General features: G+C 29.4%; 1 non-coding gene across 1 annotated transcript; it reads left to right on the plus strand.

Moving 5' to 3' along the window:
• Nucleotides 1-4579: 4579 nt before the first annotated feature.
• On the plus strand, nt 4580-4663 carry LOC124886298. Its single transcript, XR_007043384.1, has one exon. It is a non-coding gene; the product is annotated as a small nucleolar RNA Z196/R39/R59 family (small nucleolar RNA).
• The last annotated feature ends 1038 nt before the right edge of the window (nt 4664-5701 follow it).

A 5701-nucleotide genomic window follows, 5' to 3' on the forward strand; every position in this document is an offset into this window, starting at 1 on the left:
GTGTAAACTAACTCCTAGAATGTAGGAAAAGATAACTACGTCTAATACAACTAACGGCTAAATAAGTTGAACAAGTCTAATCCTAATCAAACTATATCTGTAGTACACGATAAAACAATTTTACAACACTGGTAAACCGCTAATGCTAATGCGTTATTATATAGTGGCAAAGAGATTCCCACAATGTACATTCTATTTTGTTAAACCATCAATTACTCTCATTGTTACAAGTTTTTTTTTTCACTTTGTAATTGATGGAAAGAATTCCCTTGCCTTGTAAAAATGGGGATTTGATTTTTGCAAAACCATTATGTATTCCTTGGTGTTTCTTCGTTGATCGTTATCGAGACCAATGGTAGATCCAGAATTTAGGGATAGTGGGTGTTCATGAAGTTTGAACACACATATTGATGTCCAAAGCATTAAGAGTCTGCCTGAAAACCTTTATCTTCTTCATTTCCTAGTGCTTTTATGAAGCTTACACTAATTTTTATATATTTTTTTCTATAATTATATCAGAATTTAACGAGTAGCACCCAAAACTGCATATGGGGTCTGCCCCAACTGGATGTGACAGAGTTTGTTTTTAATAGAAACTCGGCTATCACTACTAAAAAAAGGAGAAAAATCGACTACGAAAATCTTTTTCCATTTTAAAAATTTATTATTATTTTATTTAAAATTGAAAAATTAATTTTAGGGGAAAAAAACGACCACTAGTGGTCGGTCTTTAATTAAATTAATAAATTAATTTAATACAAATCCGACCACGGTCGGTTTTTGAATAGATTAATTAATTAATTAAATTAAAAATCTATCATCCGTGGTCGGTTTTTATTAAATTAAATAAAACTACTTGTGGTCGATTTTCTGGAAATAGACCAAACACCGATCACACGTGGTCGATTTTCTGCAAAATTATGTCGAAAAACCAACCACAAGTGGTCGATTTTCTACAAAATAAATCAAAAAATCGACCACTTATGATTGTTTTTTTTAAGCATTTAAAAAAAAATTAAATTGCAAAACCCAAAAGTCCAAATATCAACCATATACAGCAGTATCCAACAACAAATTACAACAAAATATACAACAATATCCAAAAATCCAATTACAACAAATATACAGCAGTATCCAACAACAAAAAGTCATCATAGTTTCAACAAAAATCAACCATAGGTTCAACAACAATAAAAAAAAAACAAATGAGTACGAATAAAGTACAACCATAGTTTCAAACAACAAAATGTCAAAAACATACAAAAATCAAAACTAAAAGTCAGCATCATCGAATTCGTGCTCCTCTTCCATGTCCTCATCCATGCTGAAATCATCGAGCAGGCCTAGACCTTTTGCAGCCCAAACTGCATCACCAGGACACAGAGGAATAACCCCTGCAGTCTGAATGAAAGAACTGAATTGTTGCTGCAACTTTCTGAATTGTGATGTTGTTGCCTTCTCCGCCTTCTTTTGCCTCTCTCTCTATTGAGCAAGCTCTTCAGTGAGTTGAGAAACCGTATTTTGTAATCTTTCAATAGTTTTTGTATCAACCGAAGAGCTAGAGTATGCAGGGCCAGACGAACTCCTAATACTATCGCCAAAATATTGTGTGGGTATCCGTAGAAATTGCCTCTATTTACAGGACCCGAAGCTTGTTTCAATAGCTCATTCCATACATAATCGGGTATTGGGTCACCCTAACTTTCGGGAGGCTGACTACTACGATATTCACCAACAAGACGCATAAATTCGTCCTATATTCAAAGTAAAGTTAATACTAACAGTCAAGTGGTTGGTTTAAAAAGTATTTTAATTAATTTTTTTAAAAAGTATTTTTAAAAACCTAACACAAGTGGTCGATTTTTTTAAAAAGTATTTTTAGAAACCTACCACAAGTGGTCGGTTTTTAAAATATTTTTTAATTAATTTTTTAAAAAAAAAACGACCACAAATGATGTTTTTTTTAAAATATAATTAAAAAATATTTTAAAAACCTACCACAAGTGATCGTTTTTAAAAATATTTTTTAATTAATTTTTTTAAAAAACCGACCACAAGTGATTGTTTTTTAAAAATATTTCTTAATTATATTTTTTAAAAAAAAACGATCATAAGTGGTCGGTTTCATTATTTTTTTAAAATTTTTATTTGTTAAATAAATAATAATCATTATTAAAATTATTGTAATAATTATTTTAATTTTTTAAAATATAAAATCGATCACTTATGATCGTTTTTAAAAAAAATAATAAAAAAATTTGAAAAACCGACTATGTGTGGTCCATTTTTCGTGGTTGGTTTTACCGACTTTTCTAGTAGTGATATTGTGGACGCATATCAAAGTTTTCATATAGCAGAAGAAAAGTTTTGCTAATTTAAATACCCCACTCCCAAAACCAACCGACAAAATCTGTGTCAAATCTTGAAGAGTTGAACTGCATGCAAATTTTGTAACACACACGTTGTGGATGTTGTCCCTTTATAAGCTGGCTTTACCTGGAAATAATCAACAAGCATAATAGTCAATCGTAATTCAGAATAGCATAATAATTAATTAACAAGCATAATTTTGAATCTAGAAAAAAAGGAAAGCAGATAGAGATTTAAACACTGCAACTCTTTAACATCTTCTAATACCATCATCATCTTCCAGCAAATATTGATCAGCTTGCATCTGCGTTTGGATTGAAATCAACTCGTACTCTTTGACCAGCAATAAAACCCCAATCATTCATCGAAAAATAGGCTTACACACAGTCCAACTTGTCCTGAAACTCAACGTAACCATAGCAGAGGCTATATCCAAGTCTTGCCATCTTTAAAAACTTGAGCAGTTATCACTGTTCCAAACAAGGAGAAGATTATATACAGGTCTGCGGTTTCAACTGTCTGATTCAAATTATAAACCCAAAGCAGATTGTAGAAGTCTTTCAACTCAGGAATATAAGGAAGCTACCCCTCTAAAGTTTCTTCATCTTCCACCGCTCCATCATGTTGAGCCTCTTTACCATCGTGTTTGCTATCATGTTTCATCTCATCATGCAAACCAAGAGCCTGTTTACCACCCTGTTTCATCTCATCATGCAAAACAACAGCCTGCTTACTATCGTGTTTCATCTCATCATACAAAACAAGAGCCTGCTTACTATCGTGTTTCATCTCATCATGCAGAACAAAAGCCTGTTTACCATCATGTTTCATCTCATCATGCAGAACAAGAGCCTCTTTACCATCGTGTTTCATCCTCATCATGCAAAACAAAGAGCATGCTTACCATCGTGTTTCATCTCACCTTGAAAAACAAGAGCCTGCTTACCATCATTGTCTTTCACATCTGAACTTCTCATCGTCATAGCGGAATAAGGACGGGTTTTCCGGTGAACGCAGAGAAAGGGAAGGAGAGGGGACTAATTGTAATGTAATTTACGAACAAGGGGTATTGTGATCTATCTATAAGAAGAAAAAAAAAAGAAACCAAAAACGTTAAGTCGGTTAAAAGGGTAGTACTAAAATAATTTGGATACCAAAAAAAAAAAAAAAGTGAAACGGTGGGAAAGTAAAAGCCTAACCCAAATATAATTTAGGCAGTAAAAAGAATTAAGAGGTAAAAAAGTAAAGCTGAAAAAGAAAGTTAAGACGGTGAAAATATAAAAGCCCAATTCTACTATAGTTCATATTTATAAAATTTGCATATACTTATTCTATTCTTTTTGGACTCTATTTTATTAAGATTACAGTATTATATTATGGTATAACTTTTTTACGCCATCAGATAGCAATGACATGCTGCCATGGGTAAGCAAACAAAATTTCCCCCTAATTTTTCTCCCTTAAAATCGTCGTCTCTATGATAATCCACTTCTTGTCATTTGTCATTATAATAATATTTTAGAAAATTACTTAAATTATTTTTGATTGATTAAAATTATTTTATGGCCAAGTACTTTCATTTTTACTTTTTGATGATCCACTTGTTGTGAATATAATAATATTTTTAAAAATTAATTAAATTATTTTTTGATTGATTAAAATTACACTTTTATTTCTACTTTTTGATGGTTGAGTATTTTAATTATTTTGTTGTCGAGTTCTTTTTTTTCTTAATAGCCAAAAAATTTAATTACTTTGTGATTAAATAGAGTTAATTTTTGCTAAACACATTTGATAACACCAAAAAAACATTCTTCCTGTCTTTCTTCTCTTCTGACATTCCTATTTTCTCTCACCCCAAGACTTACATCTCACCCATGCTAAGTAAAACGCTCTGACCTCTTAAAAAAATAGTGTAGACATAGATTAAGTAATTTCTAATAGAGGTGATTTTATATCCAAAGTTCAAATCCAAAACTTTTAGGATTCGTTTGGCCATAAAAAATATTATTGTTTTTTTTTTGGAAAATTTTTGTACTTTATTAAAGTTGTGATGTTTGATCATAAAAATTTTTAAAATTATTTTGGAATTGTTTTCTGATTCCAACTCCAATTCTAACTTATATTATTATGACATATAACTCTAATTTTAAAATTTTTTACACAAAACCCTCAAAATGTTTAAAAGTTTTAAGTGTTTAGTTATTGAAGCAATTAATGATGATTTTTTTTCATAATTGTTGATTGAACGTGATTAATACAAAAATATCACTATCTTTCGGCTGACATTGCATCTAAGATATTTTTGTATTATCTTTTTCAATTTTGTTTCAACTCTATCTTTCTTCGATTTTTGCATTTCGGCTAGTTGAATATTTTTGCATGTTAGTAGGTAAATTAGTAGTTAGGATTCTGATAGTTTTTAAAAGTTGAGAGCATAAAATCATATTTAAAAAAAAAAAATTGAAAGTTTAAAAAAAAAAAAAAAAAGACATGGCCAAACACAACTTCAACTTACAAAATTCCTAATTTTCATTACCAAACGGTTACCTAATTAGTTAGAAATAGAAGGGTACTTATGAGTCTATATAGTCTATAACTTTTATTAATGGTTATCTATATTTTGATTAGTACTAGTTTGACCGCATATGCCTCACACGTGTAATATTTGATAACTTAAAAGTATTATTACAAAAAATTTTAATAAAGTATAAAAGTTTAACAAATACATCATGCTCCCTTTCCATAATAAAAACAACTTTCTACACATGGTAAACTAATGTCTAAAATCATAAACAAATTAAAGATCATAATCAATCCAACCTTAATATAGAAGGAACACTAAACATGTTTTTTACTCCATCACATTAAGTTGACATATAATATATATAAATGATAGAAATTAGAATAATAATGTATAAAATTAATCATAAGAGAATACGAACCAGGAGCATGTATTCGATACAAGTACAATCCATCTCTCTAGGATCTTTCTCAATAATGGTATTTCTTAAATTTTTCTTATTCTAACGTTTTTATATTTATTTCTAGATTTTTAAAATTCCCTTAAAATCAAATTTAGTTGATTTAGAATTCTTAAACTATTGGAAAAAGTATTAGTCGTCATTAATTTTGATGAGTTCTAGTAAAAAAATGTTTTATCATAAATATATTTAATTAAATTTTTAACCCTTAAATATTTTTAAAATAGTAAAAAGACGATTTTGTCTAAAGTAGAGACTTTTAATGAAGGGCAAAAAGTTCAAACAATATTTTTAAGGTCCTTTCACACTTTTAATAAATTATAGATATATATTATAGATAGATTATA

The sequence above is a fragment of the Capsicum annuum genome, chromosome 7 (genome assembly GCF_002878395.1).
Source record: "Capsicum annuum cultivar UCD-10X-F1 chromosome 7, UCD10Xv1.1, whole genome shotgun sequence".
NCBI classification, from domain to species: Eukaryota; Viridiplantae; Streptophyta; class Magnoliopsida; order Solanales; family Solanaceae; genus Capsicum; species Capsicum annuum.